Raw genomic sequence first — 20774 nt, 5'->3', positions numbered from 1 at the left:
TATCTAACCCTAGTAATAAACACTCTGAAGAGGAAAGCGCTATCCATATCTTCACTTACGCCACCTAGCCTTCTCTCAGTCTCCCCTCAGCTGGGCTGGACAGGCCCTCACTGGACTCCCCCACTGCAGTGACCACACCAGATGACTTGTTCCATGCCTATCTTCCCCGACGCTGTGAGTTAGTGGGCACCAAGTGCTGTGCCAGGCAGCACCCAACACAAGCATGTTGAAAGAATGAATTTCAGACTCTTTTTTATTGCTTGAGACGTTGTCTCAATCTGTTGTCCCACTCTGTTGTCCAGGCTGGAATGCAATGGCACGATCTCAGCCCACTGCAACCTCCACCTCCAAGGTTCAAGAAGTTCTCCTGCCTTAGCCTCCTGAGTAGCTGGGATTACAGGCGCCCATCACCATGCCCAGCTAATTTTTGTGTTTTTGGTAGAGACAGGGTTTGCCACGTTGGCCAAGCTGGTCTTGAACTCCTGACCTCAGGTGATCCACTCACCTCGGCCTCCCAAAGTGCTGGAATTACAGGCATGAGCCACCGCACCCAGCCAAATTTCAGACTCTTACTGGAGAGTTCCACACATTCTCATTACATGTGCTTAGTATTATGTGCTTCTATGTTATCATTAAAACATTACAGTTGATCATGTTTCCAGGCATTTTTAAGCTAACAACAGCTGTCTATAAAGAAAGTTTGAAAATCCATGCTCGACAAACCACATTTCTTTCACAAGAGCTTGGAGGACTTCCCAGCAGGAAAGGAAACATCCTCACACCCACCAGTCGCACACCCGGCACATCTGCTGAACTCCACCGGGGACCCAGTGGCTTCCTCATGATCAAAAGGAGACAGCTGCTCTGTGCAGTGAGGGTGGTACTGGGCTGGAACTTGGGGGGACCTGCTTTGGGGCACAGGTTTCCTCCTCTGTAAAATGAAGGAGTTGGACTTTCAAGATCTGAAGCCACTGCTGGTTCTGACAACCAGCTCTCTTCTCCCGCCATATCCTAACAGAACAAAACCACGCCTGCTCGTTCACCACGGGCAGAACCTGGGGTCATCATTTGAGTGAGGCCCACAAGGTGGGAAAACACCTGGATTTGAGGCTGAAAGACCTGATTGTGTGTCCTAATTAGCATTTTCAGCCTGTGAGGCCTCTGTCAATGTTGTGCATTCAAAAAGGATTATTACTCTTTCTAGCTACGCCACCAAACATGCCAGCCATTACCCCAGACCTCAAGGAGCCACATCTCTCCAAAAGGGGAGGCAGTGACATATTCAGAAAAACGCCCTTTTCAGTGTGTGCTTCAGTGCTGGGAAGATGGCGGGCCCGGGAGCTATGAGAACTGGGTGAAGTAGTCCAGAATGGCTTCCTGGAGGAAGTAAGCTTGGGGATTTCCAGGCAGTTGACAACTTCTTTCAAGATAAACATTGCATTTATCTGCTTTCTCACCTCCTGACCTTTGCTCTTCAAACTTGGCATGCCATTGTCACTAATCACGGGATTTTTCTACAACCATCAAGCAGAAAGCTGGTTAGCTGGCTTCCCAATGGCTGAGAAGTCATCTATTCTCCATGCAGAACAGATACCCCCATCACCAAGGGAATTTGCTCCTTTCCTGATGCTCAGTTTTCTTGCTTCCACCTAAGACTCTCCCTCGCTGTGCCCATCTAGGTCCCACAGGCTCTAAGGAGCACTTCCAACACCTGCAGCTTCTGTTTGTATGAAGTCCTGCGGCACGTACTGTCAAGACTAACTGCAGAACCACTAGAAATGATACCCATAATAATCACAGCTGCTCCCCTTTACCACGTGCTTCTTCAGCCAGGCACTTGCTCAGCACATCACAGTCATTATTGAGACAATGTCCACATACCCCATGAGATGGGTGCCACTGTTATCCCTGTGCCCGAGATGGATCCAAGATTCAAAAGCTTAGGTCCCTTACCGGATGCCACATGATCAGTGTTAGGGAAGATTTCTACAAGCCTTGTAGGCCTGGTACGAATCTGCATCCTAGGACAACGTGTCCAGTGATCCCTTTTGTCCACTGTGTGCTAGGCACTGCAAATGTGAAGATGCAGATGGCCAGGCTGTTCTTGGAGGGCCTCACTCCCTACCCGGAGGCAGCCCATCAACCACAGTGCGCTGGTTTACCTGGGAGCTGCTCTCAGACCATGTCAACCACTGCCACCTCCATAATCCATCACCTGGGGATGCACTAGGCAATTAACAGGTGCTCAGCAAAGGCCAGCTGAGATAAACTGAACAGGAGATGTTAGAGAGATGTACAAAGTCCTTCGGGTGGATTTCTCTGTTGTTAAACATCTCTCTCATCTCTGGACTTCTGTACCCACTTCCAGAGGGTATGGTGGTTACAGAAGTCTCTCTACAAAAGTCCAGAGATGAGAGACATGCTCTTCTGATGACTCCTACTCACCCTTTGGACTTGGTTCCAATGTACTTTCCTTGGGGGAACCTTCCCAGACCACCACTGCTTGCTCAAATGGAATCAGGCTCCCTGGACTTCTCATGCATGGCTCCTACCATTTGCAGTGCTACCCTTGTGAGTGCTTCCTCTTTGTTCACTACTATATCTGGAGCCCAGCACAGTGTAAGTTGCCAGTAAAATGTGCTGAATGAAGAAATGAGTTAATGCCACTGAATCTGTATCAGCCTTGCCATGACTCCAGGAGGGTGGTTAACCAGACATTATCTTCCTTGCTTTACTGATGAGGAAATCACGGCCCAGAGGGCATACGTCTCTCACCTGGGCTTGGGGCAATGCGAGATAGGACTAAGCACCCCAACAGGGGCCATGCCTTTTTCTTGTTGGATTCTTTGGCAACCAGCACAGCTCTGAGCACACAGCAGATGTGGATTCCAAGTAGATGGAAATAACAACTAAATGATCTCAGAGATGGAGCCAAAACAACTTTTCTGTTTGTTTGGCATCACATTTCCATCAAAGCAGATTGTGGAGGGAGGCCATTCTGTTTGCATTTTGACTGTATTCTACCTGTTCTGTTCTGAGAACACAGCTCAGTGCTGAAGGGACACAACAAAATCTGCGGGTGTGGGTGACATTCTACTTCCGTGGGAAAAAGAGAAGACTTTCCTACGGTCTCATCATCTTTGTAATGAAGCGCTAAGGTGCTCCTGGAAGTGCTCATGGCATGAGTTCCAGGAATTCAAAGATTGTCAGTGCAACTTGATACACATTTGCTCCAGGGCTAGGGCAGAGCACTGGACCAGAAGTCAGAATCCTGGCCTCTGGGCTTACTCCAGAACCCAACCAACAGGGTGACCCTAGACGATGCAGTGTCCATATGGGTAAGATAGGGTCAACAGCACCCACACTGCCTTCCTCACAGGGCTGTAGCCAAAAAAGCTCCAATATTTGAGATAGGAGGTGTGAAAAGCCACAGGCAGTAACAAGATGTGTGGCATATTACAAGGCTGCTCCTGGCACCGGGGTGACCGTGCAGAGAGTGCTTTTGCGGGGGTAAGGCGGATCTGTTTGTTGATAGTCTCCCACGTGGAGGCAGAGGTAACTTCAAAGAAAACTGTGCTTACCTGTTTGAAGGTACCCAAAATAGAAAGAATGGCCTCTCAAGCCCCCTAAATGTAGATAAAGACTGGGTGCTGGCAGGTGGAAAGAGGGGAGGATGAAGTCAAAGTCAAGATTCTCTGGGTTGGAGTCAGGTCTTCGCACCCCACTCACCATATGACTTACAGCAGGCAGGTAACGCACCCTGAGCCTCCATTTCCCCATCTGTCAACTGTGAAGTAATGACAACTACCCCTTTAAAGGCTGGTATTCAAATCTATTTTTTGTTTCTCTTAAGAAAGGATGCTACTGAAAAATGGTAAAGCCCTTCATTGGGTGTGGGACAAAGAGGGCCACCCAGTATGACATGTAATCAGTTGAAGGTGGCTTGTTCCTTGCCCCCAGTGAGGGAACTATCTGGGTAGGCCTCTTTGCAGAGTGGCCATCTCTGTGCTACACACAACTGTAGGTGATGAGGGGCCCAATTCCATGAGAAGCTGTTCCGTTTTAGCCAGGTCCCCCCTCACACATACTGGATAGTTCCATTGGGCAGGCAGTCTCAAAGGCACATCAGAGGGCATGAGCGAGAGAGAGGATCCTCCAGCACTGAGGAAGTGGGAAGGTGGGTGGGTTCCACATGAGTGAAGCAATGCCGCTTACCTTCACTCCAAAGTGACCACCATCTCTCAGGACAAGGGCACACGACCCCAACGGCCCGATGTTTCCACTGCTTAGCCAGTGTTCAGGAAGCATGATGCAAGAAAACACTTCTAAAATGCAGCCAGGAGGGCAGCCCCTGCCACTTCTCCACCACCAAATTGGTCCCAACTAACCTCAAGCTGGTGGCAGAAATGCTGCCAAAGGATGTAATAAACATTCCCAATTTTAAAAAGAATTCAGTCAAGATTTTGTAAGCATCTCCCGTGCTCTGTCCTAAACACTGCAGGGAGATGTGAGGGAAATAAGACAGTTACTGTCCTCAAAGAGCTATTGGTCCAAAGGGAAAGAACTAACACAAAAGAACCAATCCTGTGCGCGAGAAGCTCAGGTTCCTAGGGTCTATGGGAGAAATATGCTTATTTTCAGTCCCTGAAAATACTGGAGGCGGGGACATTTTAAAAAAAAATCTTTCAGACATCTATGTTAATCTTGTCATTAATCGCATTTCCATTTTACCCTTGGCTGCTAGAAAGCTCAAAGCCAAATTTGCAGGCTACTTCCAACAATCTCACAAAACTTTACAACACATAATACTGTGTGCTAACATTAACTCTGATGTCGTCTTATTTTCCTGTTGATTTTCTTGTCTTCTCCCCTAGTTTCCTTGTCTATCTTTATTTGTATTTACTGGATTTACTCTCGTAATTACTGGATTTCTGAGAGTTACCACAGATTCTTTTTTTGAACAATGCAGATTTTGAAAAATATATTTTAAGGCCGGGCGCAGTAGCTCACGCCTGTAATCCCAGCACTTTGGGAGGCCGAGACGGGCGGATCACTAGGTCAGGAGATCGAGACCATCCTGGCTAACACGGTGAAACCCCGTCTCTACTAAAAATACAAAAAAAATCTAGCCAGGCATGGTGGCAGGCGCCTGTAGTCCCAGCTACTCGGGAGGCTGAGGCAGGAGAATGGCGTGAATCCGGGAGGCAGAACTTGCAGTGAGCCAAGATCGCACCACTGCACTCCAGCCTGGGTGACAGAGCAAGACTCCGTCTCAAAAAAAAAAACAGAAAAATATATTTTAAAAGTTGATTAATACTACAAAGCTATAGTAGTCAAGACTATCATGAGGATAGATGTATGGATCAATAGAAGAGAATCTTAACAGTCCAGAAAGAAACCCTTACATTTACGGTCAAATGATTTTCTACAAGGGTGCCAAGACAACTCACTGGGGAAAGCACATTCTTCTCAACAAACAGTGCGTGGACATCTGGATATTCACATGCAAAAGGATGAAGTTGGACCCCTACCTCACATCTTATACAAAAATTAGGTCAAGATGGATCAAAGACCTAAATATAAGAGCTAAAATTATAAAACTCTTAGAAGAATGCAAGGGAGTAAATTTTTGTGACCTTGGATTAAGCAACAGTTTCTTAGATACAACACGAAAAGCAAAAGTGGCAAAAGTAAAACAAATTTAGCTTCATTAGAATTAAAAATTTTTGTGCTTCAAAAGACACCATCAAGAGAGTAAAAATACAACCCACAGAACTGAAAGAAAGAAAATGGAAGGAAATATTTGCAAACCATGTATCTGATAAAGGAACTTGTATCCAGAATATATAAGGAACTCTTATAATTCAATGACAGAAAGACAACCCAATTAGAAATGGCTAGCCGGGGGTGGTGGCTTATGCCTGTCATCCCAGCACTTTGGGAGGCCAAGGCACATGGATCACCTGAGGTCAGGAGTTCAAGACCAGCCTGACCAACATGGTGAAACCTCATCTATACTTAAAACAAAACAAAACAAAAACAAAAACAAAAAATTAGCCAGCAGTGGTGGCGGGCGCCTGTAATCCCAGCTACTTGGGAGACTAAGGTAGGAGAATTTCTTGAAGTCAGGAAGCGGAGGTTGCAGTGAGTTGAGATCACACCATTGCACTCCAGTCTGGGCAACAAGAGCAAAACTCCATCTCAAAAAAGAAAAAAAAAAGAAAATAAAATTAATGGCTAAAGGATTTGTAGATGTTCCTCCAAACAAGATATACAAATGGAAGGCCAGGTCCAGTGGCTACGCCTGTAATCCCAACATTTTGGGAGGCTGAGACGGATGGATCATCTGAGGTCAGGAGTTTGAGACCAGCCTGGCTATCATGGTGAAACCCTGTCTCTACTAAAAATACAAAAATTAGCCGGGGGTGGTGGCATGCACCTGTAATCCCAGCGACTCAGGAGGCTGAGGCAGGAGAATCACTTTAACCCAGGAAGCAGAGGTTGCAGTGAACCGAGATGGCACCATTGCACTCCAGCCTGGATGTCCCAGTGAGACTCAATCTCAAAAACAAACAAAAAACACAAATGGCCAAAAAGCACATGAAGAGATGATCAATATCATTAGCCAATAGGGAAATGCAAATCAAAACTATAATGAGATACCACCTCACATTCACTAGAATGGCTAAAATAAAACAGAAACAACAAGTCTTGACAAGGAAGGGGAGAACTGGAACCCTCATATATTGCTGGTGAGACTCTAAAATGGTACAACCACTTTGGAAAACAATTTGGCAGTTTCTCAAAAAGTTAAACAAAGTTACCGAATGACCCCATAATTCCACTTCTAAGTATCTACTCAAGATAAATGAAAACACATGTCCACAAAAAAAGCTTGTACACAAATATTCATAGCAGCATTATTCACAGTAGTCAAGAAGTGAAAACAACTCAAATGTCTATCAACCGAAAAAAGGACAAACAAAATGTGGTATATCCATACACCGGAATACCATTTGGCCATAAAAGGGAATGAAGTACTGACACACGCTACAAATGGATGAACTCTGAAAATATGTTAAGTGAAAGAAGTCAAACACAAAAGTCCACAAATTGTATGATTTCACCTATATGAAATGTCCAAAAGAGGCAAATCCAGAGAAACAGAAAGTAGACTAAGTTGCCAGGGTTAAGGGGGATGGGCAGGAAGTGACTGTTAATGGGGATGAGGTTTCTTTTAGTGGTGTTGAAAATGTTCTAAAATTAGGTAGTGATGATGGTTGCACAACTCCGTTAATATACCAAAAACCACTAAATCATATACCTTAAAAGAGTAGATTTATGGTATATGAATTATATGCCAATAAAGCTGTTATTTTTCAAAGGCTTATTGAATAAAGTCCGGACTTGTGTTACTAGTAATGTACCAATGTTGTTTCTTAGTTTTGTTTTTTTTTTTTTTTTGAGACGGAGTCTCGCTCTGTCGCCCAGGCTGGAGTGCAGTGGCGCAATCTCGACTCACTGCAAGCTCCGCCTCCCGGGTTCACGCCATTCTCCTGCCTCAGCCTCCCAAGTAGCTGGGACTACAGGCGCCCGCCACTGCGCCCGGCTAATTTTTTCTATTTTTAGTAGAGACGGGGTTTCACCATGGTCTCGATCTCCTGACCTTGTGATCCGCCCGCCTCGGCCTCCCAAAGTGCTGGGATTACAGGCGTGAGCCACTGCACCCGGCCTGTTTCTTAGTTTTGACCTGTGTACCGTGGTAATGTAAGACGTTAACATTACGGACATCTGGGTCAGGGGTACACTGGAACTTTCTGTATTACCTGTATTCGGTTTTTCTGTGTATCTATAATTATTCCAAAAGGAAGAATTTCTTTAAAGAAAAGATTGGTCATACAGAGCTAACTATTATGTAATGATTTAACTAGTCTTCCATGACTGTGGCGTACCTGCCCGCTGGACCATAGCTGCTCAACGGCAGGAGGCCCACTTTGCAACCAGGGGCAGCCCACACAGGGCTGGATGTCACAGACACAGAGAGGCAGAACAAGTAACAATGAGCACTTGCATCTGCACAGCAAGGAACACTCCTCTTCCCTCTTGTATCTTCTTCAAACTGCACAACAACACTATGAAGTCAATGCTGTCGCCTAGGCGGAGGGACTACTGAGGCACTGTCAGCGTCCTATCCCCCAGCACTCCCATCTCTCTCTGTTTATATACATACACTTCTGTTTTGTCAAACCCAAGTTCCTCTAAGTCCAAATCTTCTGACATATCCCGCTACAGGCTGGGGTCATGGGAAAACTAGGTGGGCAGTTCCTGGTCTTTCCTCCACCGGCAGAGGTGGTGATTCTCTCTTGAATGTTCCAAGAGTCACTGCATCCATATGCCTTGATTTGAGCCACGGATGTCTGTGAGTTTGAGTCGTATCCCCTAAGCAGCACAGGACTCCAAGGGCACAGCCAATATCTTACTTATTCCTAAACCCCCTGGGTCTTAGACACTCAAGCACAGAATGAATTATTTCATTCACTGATGACCTAGAGGTGTTCAGCAAGCACAGTCACCCTACCCCTAAAGGAAACCTGCTGGTTTCAGGCAGAGAACTCCTAAAAGACAAACATTCTTCTTGGTCATCTCTTGCCTGCGTGGACATCACTAACGGGCTGGGGTTCTGTTTTCTGGGAAGCACTGAGTTGGTTTCCCGCGCTGACGAGCCTGGGAGCTATGGCTTCATGTTATCTGGAGACCCAGGTGGGTGGGAAGTGGGCCATGGAGGAGGAGTGGGCTGGCACGCTCCACCAGGCTGATGGCAGTCCCTGCTTCCTGTGGGGCCCATGGCCCGCTGACATCACTGAGAGGCCGGCGGGGCACAAGGGGCACGGGGTGTCGCAACTGCAGGCAGCACGTGGGGTCATGTGAAGTTCAGCTCTGGGGTTTTCTCAGTCCATTGGGTTTTACTCATCCCTTGTCCATTAAGCGTGTTTTCCCCTCTCGCTTTTCCTTCTTTGTGTGCGTGTGTGTTTTAATTATTCCATGGTTCTTGGCTTGCTTTCATAACCCCACATTAACATTTCTCATTGCTACTGAGAAACAAGGCAATCCACCCACTGGAATGCAGTCAAAGACACCAGAGAGAATTCCAGCTCTGCGCAGGAACCCCTGGGGAGAGGGTCAGCGTCCAGTCACCAAAGAGGAGGATGTGACAGGTACACGCAGCATGAGGGTACTAGCCTCTCAAGCCACGAGGTCCCCTCTGACCTTCTACCCATTTTACAGATGAGGGCCACAAGTCCCAGAGGGTTAAACTGACTTACACAGGGTCACCCAGCTTCAATCAGGGCAAAATAACTCAATTTTTCAAAACTGCTATCACAAAGCATTTTTCAGTGCATGGCAAGCATTCCACACAAAAAGCATTTGCACACACAAAGAACTTACAATGAAAATTATGTCTTACAAGTTAACAAGCCATGAGAATGTTCTAATCATCAAGCATTAAAAATACCCAAATGCATATTCATCCCATGCATTCATTCGACAAGTATTTGTGAAGTGACCACGCTTTATCAGGCACCATGTTAGGCTCCAGAGACACAACTATGAATAATAACTGGTCTTTGTCAACAAGAACTCAATTGTGAGACAAAAGCCAACTCGAGGAAAATTAAGCCTATTTCAAACATGCCTTGATCTATGTAACATTCATAATAAATCATATATTCTTTGATCTCCAGTTTTCTCTCTACCTCCAGATCAGTGCAATCTCTGGTTTTTCACTCTTTTTTTTCTTTCCAAATGAAAATGGAGCACAACTGTCATTTTCAATCTACTAAGTCATAAACCACAAGGCAGGATGCAAGGACCAAATGCTCTGTTTTAGAATGAGTCCAGTGCAGAGAACAGAGCCCACACCACAAGGCAGGGAGCTGTGGTCCAGATGAGTGACACGCCCTTAGTGACCTGGGTCCTGGCCTCCTACCCAGAGACCAGTCCCATGGAGCCCCTGTCCTTGAGGGCTCGCTGCCTGGGACTGTGAGAAGAACAACCCAGAAACCAATGTTTTCAACGTATCATAGTGTGTGTCAGACCTAGGCGTGTGCCTCAGCAGCTGGGGGGACACATTTGCAGTGGCCAGGAGGAGGGGGCATCTGAAGGCTGCTTCCTGGAGATCAAGGTGGGACTACGTTTTGGAGGAAGCAAGTTGAATAGGCTTGGGACATTCCAGGCTGGTATGGGCAAAGCAAGGAGGCAAGAAATGGCTTGGCACAGGGTGGGGAGGAAAGCGGGCTTCTAGTATCATCAGAGTGGGGATTCTCAACCTTTTTGGGCAAAGCATGACGATTTTCAATTCCAGTGATTTTCACAGACCTCTCCCGTGGTAGCAGTTGTACTTGAAATCAGTCACTCCATAAATGCATAATCCCTGCCCATTTACAGCAATAATACAACTGCACAGAGTCTGTAGCTGCCAGGTTGGAAAGCTTCTTACCGGAGCCCCTGAGGGCAAAGCCAAGTGAGAGGAGATAGAGGACACTGTGCAGACACCGAGGGACAAGGCGAGTTATCCCCGAAGCACTAGGAACCACTGGACAGAAGGGTTCTAACCAGGGACGTGCTAGATCAAGATTTGTCCTTTAGAAAGATCACCCTGGGCACGGTACAGGGGTGGGGGGAGAGGAGAGAAGATCCAGGGAGACTGCTGGGGAAGTAACCTGGAGGCCCAGCCACCTAGATGAGGGAGGAAGACTTTCCACACCAGAAGTCAGTATCACAGAAGCCTCAAGCCTCAGAGAATCCTCCCTTCCAAAACCTAAACGAAGCCAAAATCCCCCACTCACTTTCAACAATAGTCACCACTCTGCACCTAACACTAAAACAAATCAAAAAGGAAGATTTTCCTAAACTAAACCAAAATCAAATGGTTCCTCCTTTCTCAGGCCATATCCCTATGGAAGGGAAGGGCGAGGCTTTGGGGTGGGTGAGGGCAAGAGTATGGGGCAGGGAGGGGAAGTGGAGGGACAGAGGGAGGCCTTGTCCACACAATAACCACAGCGACAGGCAGTGACTTAGGCTGGGCAACCCAAGTGACCTTGGCAAGGCTCAGAGAGGCGGAAAGGGCCGGGGGAAGCCCCTCTCCTATCAGAAATTACTCTCAGCCGAATGATAGACTTCATCTGTCTCTGCCTGCAGGTGACCACAGACTGCATCAGGAGGGCAGGAAGGCATGGCAATGAGGCCCTCCCCTCGTCTGGCACATGAGAAAGCAGAGCTGATAAATCTCACCCTGGGAAGAAGGGTAGGGTGCTTATGTGGCGGGAGTGGTGCAGCAGGTGAGGAGATTTCAAGGCTCTGAAAGGCCCACTCCCCTCCACCCAGATAAAGATACTACTCTCTTGGTTTCCTTGGGGCTATCACAGTCGCTGTGCCTGAAATTCCCACCATTTGTCATTCCTTTGGCATCCAAGGCCCAACAACTGACTACACCAAAATCTTCAGTTAAGTATGACTCATTAAAATCTTTTTTTTTTTTTTTTAATGCACTCAGTAAACATTTATTGAGGGCTTGGCTGTTCCAGGTACTGTGCTGAGCCCTGGGTGGGAGAGAGGGCGATGACTAAGGCTTAGGAAGTCAGGGCTAGGGAAGCCGACAGAAGCCGAGTCGTGCAGACGGGGCCCTGTGAACCCAGCTAAGGAGACTGGACTCTACTTGGACTCCCTGGAAAGCTACCAAGGAGTTTCAAACCACTGGGGAACGGTATGTTTTGATGCCACCGTTCTGGGTCCCCTGGGGTAATAAATACTATGTCATTAGCACCATTAACACCTTAGTGTGAATTAGGTAATCAGATGAAGTGTCACCTTGCAAAAGACTGAGATGTGGGACTGATAAGTTTTGATGCCAGAGAGTGAAGCCAGAAAGAGCCAGTGCTCAGTGACTACTCCGCGGGTAATGGAGAGCAGGAGACAGACCCCAAAGGAAGCCGGGTGTGGGGCCATCACAGCATAAGTGTCCTCCACGTATGATGCATGCCTGTAAATATTTACTGAGCTCCTTGGTTCTGGGTCCTGAGCATAGTAGAGAACAAAAGAAATGGCCCCTGCCCTCAAGAGGAATACAGACAGTAAATAATCACAGATTTAGAACTACAAGCTGGAGCAGGGTCTCAGAAGGAAAAGAACAATCTGTATGAGAGAGTGTACTGAGGATAGTTAGGATGAAGGGGGGAATTAGGAAGGGCTCTGTTAGGTGACATTTAAGGGGAAACCTGACTCACATTCACCAGCTGAAAACTATGGGGACAAGCATTCCAGGCAGAAGGAACAGCATGTGCAAACACCCTGAGGAAAGAAACGTAAGGTCAGGGTAGGCTTGAGAGGTTGAGATGTGAACCCTTGTGTGGGATTCAGACCCTTATCCTCAAGGCAACAGGAAGCCCTGAACAATTTTCAGCAGATATGACCGATGACAGATGTACATTTCTTAGAGATCATGCTGGCTGCTGGTGTAGAAAGGGCCCAGTGGAGACGAGGGTGCAGGCAGGGAGACCAGGTAGGAGGGAGATGGGGCCAGAAACACCCTGATTTGGGTGAGGAAGCAGCAGTGGAGATGGGGCATTGGATGGACTTAGATATTCTGGGGGCAGAACTGACAGGGCTCGGTGATGTCCTGGATGGGGAGGGAGAAGAAGAGGCTAAAATGATCACTTCCTGAGGTCTGGATGGTGGTGCTTTTCACTGGGAAGGGGAGACCTGGAGGAGGTTGTGCAGATGGCAGGGAGGGCAGGGAAAGGAGCGCAGATGAAGGCTTCGATTCAGGACATGCTCAAGCAAGGCCCGGAGACCCAGCACAGCACAGATGTCAACAATGGGCCCTGGCCTGACCTAGGGCAACAGGAGGCATTAGCAGGCCCTGTGTTGCCTGAGGCAGGCTGAAAACCCCACGGGATCTCCAGCCAGGGCATCAGGGTAAGAGACACATTCCTGTTTCTCCCTCCTGTGCCCTGTCAGAGAGAAAGGCTTTCCCTTTTCTGGAAGTGCCAAAAATGCAGCACAGGAAACTCATTCTGCTGCCAGAGTGACTAATATTTATCACTGGTATATACAGTAGCCATTCTTCAGGGCCATGAATTTCTGCCCACAGCTAGAGCCACAATTCTCTCAGCCACCCTGCCCAAGCTCAGCCCTGCCTCAGCATTCCACAGGGCTGAATAACACTCTTTGCTTCCCGTAGGGGCTCTGCTTATCCAACAGCCCGGCATCTTCTCAGCATCCTGGACTCACCGCATACAGCTCAAGGTTCAAAGTTTCCACTGTGGCCATGGAGGTACACCATGATCTCGTTCCCCTACCCCTCCCTAACCATCCTGCCTGAGTCCCCACCACCAAACAGAGGCAGCTCCTCCCTCCCTGTAGAATGCAGAGGAAGGACACAGACGGTAGGAACTTTGAAGAGCGCCTCATCCAATCTTTTTGTTTACTGAGGAGTAAACTGAGGCTCAGAGAAGTCAACTGACTTGCCTAAGCTCACACAACAGAGCTGAGACAAAAACTCCAGGCCAGGGCTCTTTCTTTGGAAAGAAAGGGCCAAAGGTGGCAAGGCCTCCTGACAAATGGCGCCTCCTGTTCAGGGAGGTGAGATGGAGCCACAGGTGGCTTTGATACTGAGAGTCCCCCAGGAAGCAGACAAGGCAGAGCAGCCACTGGGGCGCCTGCAAGATCAAACTCTCAAAGAAGTTTGCACGCAGCTGCATGGTGTCTGTCCCCAGACAACTCTCAGATGGGAAGCAGCTTTCAGTATTAAAAGGGGGGAGAAGAACTGGATCCCAGGACATAGATCCCAGTCCTTAATGGAAACCGCTTCACTCCTGCAATGCAGTTTATACATTTAAGAAGTTTGCACGCAGCTGCATGGTGTCTGTCCCCAGACAACTCTCAGATGAGAAGCAGCTTTCAGTATTAAAAGGGGGGAGAAGAACTGGATCCCAGGACATAGATCCCAGTTTTAATGGAAACCGCTTCACTCCTGCAATGCAGTTTATACATTTAAGAAGTTTGCACGCAGCTGCATGGTGTCTGTCCCCAGACAACTCTCAGATGGGAAGCAGCTTTCAGTATTAAAAGGGGGGAGAAGAACTGGATCCCAGGACATAGATCCCAGTTCTTAATGGAAACCGCTTCACTCCTGCAATGCAGTTTATACATTTAACTAGGCCCAGAGGTCTCTGTCAAAGGAAGGGGGTGGGCAAAGCCCACAGAGGAAGTACTTTCTTGTGTGGCAATGACCATCGGGGAAACAAGATAACACGGAGTACAGTGATCCAGTGTAAACTTGGCCATTTGTGCCAAGCCCTTTGCCAAACTTATCCGTCTTCGGCCACCTGACGGAACAGAGGGCACTCATGGGAAAACAGCTGGATAAAGGACACTGCCCAAAATTAGTATGAATATTTATCACTTACTGGGGGCCACAATAAAGGCCCTACGGGGCTGGAATCCTTTCCAATCTCAGGTGTTCCTGGACTCAGGGATAATGAGGGGTGACCGCAAAATGCAGAATGCCGGGGAACACAGAGGACAGCTTCAGAGGGCAGGCCCTTCTTCCAAGAAGCTCCGTCTTCTTCTAGAATCAGACACATTGATTAGTGTCTCTTACGTGATCAAACCTGCTGCTAACCATGACTTGATGTATACAGGGACACCCTATAGCTGTGATGAGAACTGGGAAGGCATTCATTCACTCAAACACTCATTGAGCACCTTGTAATACCAAGTATTGTGCGAGATGCAGGGATTACAGAAGTTGAAATATACCCATTCCTGCTGGGGAAAAGCTCTTGGTTGTCAAAAGTTGGGGGCGGAGGTATGGGGCAGACAAAAATCCTGAAATCCGATCTTATCTGTCTTCCTGCCTTTGAACGCTGCCACAACAAAACCAGCGGAGGCAGGCACTTTTAAAAGTAGGGCCCGTTGTGCACTTTCTCGGCTACGCACCCGCTTTCCTTCCTCCAGACTTCCTGTCTCCCTTCTGTATAGTCACCGCCAACTACCCTTGAACGTCAACACCTCTAGAAAAGGTGAAATAATTCTGCCACCTTCAATACTGCAAATAGCCTCTATAATCAATCCAAGTAAGTGTTTATGGTGATCTAGCAATGAGCTTGGCACAAAGAAAGAGGACCAGGGTGGTCACTCCCGGTGATGTCAAAGCCAAAACGGTGGATCCAAGAGCACTGATAGTTGGAGGAAACCCTCCTTGTTGTTGTAGCTCTGTTCCAGCTCCTTGTTGCACTGCAAGCTTAGGAAAACCACACAGGGGTGGGGAGTTCACACATGGGCCCACGCCCCACACACATTCAGCTCCACAACCAGCAGTCACGGCTGGAAAGGGTAGCTGAGCTGAGGAAACTGCAGCCCAGGGAGGGTGAGTGGGACTCAGGGGTCCTGGACTCCAGGTCAGTAGCAGACACCAGCAGAGCGCCTACCCTGGAAGCCCTGGGCCAGACTCGCCCAGCCTTAATGTCAGGGCACAGTTAGCATGGACACAAAACCATGAATAACTCATGTTTGCATTGTGCTCTGCTGTTTTCCAAACTCTTTCCCATCCCTCACTCTCTCCTCATCATCATGCAGCCTTCAATACAGCCAAGGTGGGTCCTGCTATCCCCTTGTCGAGTAATGTAAAGTGAGTCCCAAGGAGGCCGTGTGCCTTGTGTGAAATCACATGGAAAAGGTTCAAGTGTGTAGCTCTTGCATGACCTTGACTACACGACCTTAACTACAACTCTTCTAACTGGGGTGGTAGGAGGCAGGGGGAAGGAGTTATGAAAAACAACAAAAAGAATAGTACAGCTCCGTACAAAGGAAGCTGACAATCAAATTTGGGCAGATGAATGACACACGGACAAGCTGCCTTCACAGAGAAGAGCCAAATTAATGCATTCAAAAATGTGTACTGAGCATGTACTGCATGCCAGAGCTGGGAAGTGAGGCAACAGACCATTCACAGACAGTTAAGACTAAGGAGATGGGACCTGATCTGGATTTGAAAGAAGAAAGGTACAGAGGAGTCTGGGAGAACGTCCCAGGAAACATAAAGGGGAGCTAAAACATGGCAGCAGGTGTGGAGAAAGCACGTTGAAGAGGAGCTATGATGAGCCTCACCTGGGAGGAGCAGCGGGGCCACACAAAGGTAAATCCAGAAAGTGGTCACTTCCAGAGTACTTTAAATACCAAGCTAAGGGACTGTGTATCCTGTCTACAGAAACATGGTATACCCAGATCTTCCCTGTCCATTCAAGGTCACTCCCTGCACCTGACCAGCCAGGACCACCAAGAGGTTCGGAATTCTACCTGTTTAACAGAATTCCCCATCATACACGGGATGGTCTTGTTCCCATCACACTCAGGACAAGTCTATACACACACGTCGGCCCAGAATGGCCCTGAACTAGCACCTTGGACATACAATTCCCACAGATGAGGACAGATATGAACACTCACAAACCTACTCCACTGCTCAAGAGAATGTGGTGGAAGGCACACTTTCTAAAGGGCCGCATCTCACACATTTTAAGTGGTTTTCACACATTTCTGAGCAAGTGCATGACTGCTGTATGTGTATGAACATAACAAGTTTCAAAAGGGAAAAAACAGTGGTTAAATCTGACTCATCCTACTCTCCCGGCTTTTTTCTTTCTCTCAACACAAACTCACGCACGCGAGCATGCACACCACACACACACACACACACACACACACACACACACACACTCTTTTACAGCATTTCCCCCAAGACTGATTTGAATAACATGGTGGGCCTCGAGGCAGGAAGGATTCACTGGGTCAATTCTCCTCACTCTCACACAAGCTTGCCTTCCAGCCACAATTTAACCATGAACTTCTGGAAGGCAGGACCTGGTTCCACTCACACGGCCTTAAACAGATCAGGTGCCTCATAATCCTGATTTGATGGCAGAAATAAATATCAGTGCATTCCAAGCCCTGCTTCCCACAGCTAAGACTCTCCTAAAGACAGGCAAATTCTGCTGTGCCAAGTACAACTCCCAACACAAACCAGTTTGCATTCATTCCTATTTCTTTCGGTGGCACCCACCCTTGGGTTTCATTTCAGTAGAGTCTCAACAGCTAACAAAGCACTTTAATGTCCATCATCTCATGCAGATGCTCACACCAACTCTGTAAGATAGGAGAGGCCAGAAATATCGTTCACATTCAAAGATGAGGACTCTGTGAACAAGCTTTAGATTACTTTCCTAAGGTCATGTAGCTAATCAGTCTCGATCTTGTCACTCCTGGCCTACGGATCTCACCTCAGTTACTGAGAGTATAATTGAACTTCCAAGATCCTGAAACCTTATTCGGATTCTCCTAGGGATTAAATAGATATTTAATTCAATTACTGCTCAGCCTGTTCCGGTGGCATCATCGTCACTGTCATCATCACTGCTATACTGCCACCGACCAGGGCAGGATACCAGAGCTCGACCTCAGAGAGCAGGCAGGCCTACCCACTACATGCCAGAGGGTGGGAGAGTCAGGGGGCTTACTAAATTTGAAACCTTTTTCTGCCATCCAAGTATTTAAACAGCTCATTGACTCCCATATGTAAATATTACTATAAGCTACGGTTTCATTTACCCTGTGCTGGGGCCAAGAGAGTTTGAAAGTAGAGTGAGCATAAATTAGGTACTGGAAAGTTTCTTATTTCCTGTAGTGTCAGATGTTTATAGTCAAAAAGAGAAGAAAAGAAGAAGCAGTGTCACATGGCAAGTCTCCCATCAAACACCAAACGTATGTATCTGCACATAATTGGGCCCTTTCGCTAACTGCCCAAAGCGAGTAGCACGATTGGAATTGTTCTAGACACATCCACGAGGACACAACCCAGGACTTGGGCTATTTCTATTTCTGCTACACAGCCCCAGAGCCTCCTGAGCCTCACCTCAGGGTGAAACAGACAATTTCCCTGAGCACCCAAGGACTGCACAAAATGCCAGGTGGAACACAGCTGATCCTCAGTAACCCAGAACATACCCAAAGACATAAAGGAGCTAAAACCCACTTTCCCACTGTGACTTCCCCAACAGAAAGTGAGGAGGCTAGAAGCCAAAGCTCAACTCTGGTAGGCTGCTCTGTGCCCTTGGGCAAGTCACTAGCCCTCTCTGGGTCTCTGGTTTCTCATAAAGGTAGAGCCTGGATTGGAAAGTCCTATTCTTTCTTCAGCCTCAGTGTACACATAAATGACCCGTTCCTTTCTGTCCCACCCAACACAAACATATCAGAAACGAAGTCAGTGAAATGGACACCATTAGAGGAATATATTTGATTTTAATATATATTAAAATCAATTTATATGTTTATCACAATATATTGATATATTTATCACAATATATTGATATTGTAATTAACACACTCATTAATACATTAATATATCGATACATGTAGCAAAAATCTACCATGTTAGCCATTTTAATGCATATAACTCAGTGGCATTGAGTTCATTCACAGTATTGTACAACCACCACAACTATTTTGTTCCAGAACACCCCTCAAGGAAACCCTGTATCCATGAAGCAGTCACCCCCCGTTCCCCTCTCCTCCACCCCTGGCAACTACTAATCTGCTTTCTATCTCTATGAATTTGCCTACTGGGATATTGTATGGGAATGGAATCATGTGATATGTGGCCTCTGATGTCTTACTTCTTCAACTCAGTATAATGTTTTCAAGATTCATCCATGTTGTGGCACATACTTAATTTCTTTTTCTTTTTTTTTTTTTTTTTTTTTTTTTTTTAGTTGGAGTTTCACTCTTGTTGCCCAGGCTGGAGTGCAAGGGCGCGATCTCAGGTCACTGCAACCTCCGCCTCCTGGGTTCAAGCAATTCTCCTGCCTCAGCCTCCCAAGTAGCTGGAATTACAGGCATGTGCCACCACGCCCGACTAATTTTGTATTTTTAGTACAGATGGAGTTTCACCATGTTGGTCAGGATGGTCTTGAACTCCTGACCTCAAGTGATCCGCCCACCCTGGCCTCCCAAAGTGCTGGGATTACAGGTGCAAGCCACTGCACCTGGCGACGTACTTCATTTCTTGGCTCAAAAAATATTCCATTGTAGAGTGGAATATGCTTTTGAATTAATTGCTAAGTAAATCATTCACAGACTGTAGTACTATTATCAGTAATAATTAAATAAGATAATCTATGTAAGGTATGGGGCATGTGGTATGCAATCAGTTAGCATCCACTTTTCATCATCAACAAAAATTCCTCATAGCACACCTCGCTGGCGGTGGCATCATCACACCTTACTTGGGAATCAATAGGCTGGAGGTGTCATCCAGATCCCATCTTCTGAGTACATGAATCAAAACATTTCTGCACAAGTATTACATATTCCCCCAGTTCTCCAATGTGTGCGGACCTCTGGGGAGTAAACCTTCCTTATGCAGTAACCAGTATAAAGTAGCAAAACACAGGAACCCTTCTTTAAGTAATCTTGCCACATGAAATTTACCAAAATAGAAAATCCTTGGGGAAGTGGTGTAATTCTCCATTTTTTCAAAATGACTCACAACAGGATTCCTTTAAATGGTTTTCCCAGTAGTCTTAAAACACAATTCAATTTGCACAATCAATATTTCAACAACACACCTTCTCTATAGAATACTATGCAGCTGTCTGAGCTGGGCTCCAATATGGAGGACAGTGATGCTTACAAGAAACGATGAACTGGTGTCTGCTTTTCCCCATAATCAGCATGCTGAATCCGGAGACAGAAGTCCTGAGTTCTTATCCCACTGTCCAGCCCTGTGACTCTGAACAAGAGCGGCTACTTCTTCTCATGTCAGCGTACTCTCAGGAATGCAGAAGTCACAGCCACTTTCTCTAAGGCTGACACATGAATCGAAAGAGCAGCACCACAGAGAGGGGAATTATCATGGGTACTCACAGAGCTGACCCTCACTCAGGACACAGGCTCTGTCCACAGTTTGGGGCAAAAGTCCACATTTGTGAAGCGTTTCAGAACACTGTCCCATCTCCATGGGCTGCCTGACCCTCCTCCACACTGGCCCTCTCAGGAGCGGAGTCCACCCTCCCATCTATGTATGCCCTCCCACCGTCCCCGAGTCTCCCAGCTGAGCAACAGTGGGCCCTCGGACCCCCACCGGGGATGCGTGGGATCCTCCATGCCCACTTCCACCTGCCTTCCGGGGGCTGTGGAGGCCTCCACAACCAATGCAAGCCTCCCCAAGTGTCCTGTGGACAGTTCTCTCCCAACTCCCCAAGCTTGTTTTCTTTAATTAGCTCACTGTGGCAGGAGAAAAACGCGGCCCCACCCTTGAAATAAGCAGATCTGGGCCTCAAATGTACTCTGTGGTTTGCCTCTGTGCTGCCAAGCTGTTCGCCAGGGAGTGACAGGCTACCGGGGCTGAGGAGGCAGGGACAGTAAGAAACCCCCGCTGCGTTGAGATAGGCCTTTTTCTTCCTAACATCTGACATTCATTTCTCAACCACAAGCTGGGCTGCACCCCTTCCTGAGTCCCTGAAACCTGCGATTGTGGTTCCAGTTAGAGGACGATTCCAAATCCTGCTGGCTTGCTCGCTCTTTCTTTCTCTCCCTCCCTCCCTCCTTCCTTCTTTTTTAATCTGCCTTGGGTGGGGGCAGGGGGGCAGTTTATGGCACAATCCTCTCATCTCACAGATGATGAACTGGGGCCCAAAGAAAGTAACTCCTTCTTGGAG

General features: G+C 47.3%; 1 protein-coding gene across 3 annotated transcripts in view; it reads right to left on the bottom strand.

Moving 5' to 3' along the window:
* SMAD3 (SMAD family member 3) overlaps window positions 1–20774 on the bottom strand; it is a 130113-nt gene that overhangs the window by 76763 nt on the left and 32576 nt on the right. Inside the window, exon 2 of one of the 3 annotated variants that reach the window (XM_038010084.2) lies at window positions 14469–14629. The exons of 1 other annotated variant lie outside the window; for it this stretch is intronic. The gene's annotated coding sequence lies outside the window, so the exon portion shown is untranslated. The remainder of the gene's footprint in view (window positions 1–14468; window positions 14630–20774) is intronic. One more of the 3 variants, XM_073012269.1, reaches the window with a different exon arrangement.

The sequence above is a fragment of the Chlorocebus sabaeus genome, chromosome 26 (genome assembly GCF_047675955.1).
Source record: "Chlorocebus sabaeus isolate Y175 chromosome 26, mChlSab1.0.hap1, whole genome shotgun sequence".
Taxonomy (NCBI): domain Eukaryota; kingdom Metazoa; phylum Chordata; class Mammalia; order Primates; family Cercopithecidae; genus Chlorocebus; species Chlorocebus sabaeus.
The sequence above is the reverse complement of the archived record's forward strand: the minus strand, read 5'-3'. Positions and strand labels throughout refer to the sequence as shown.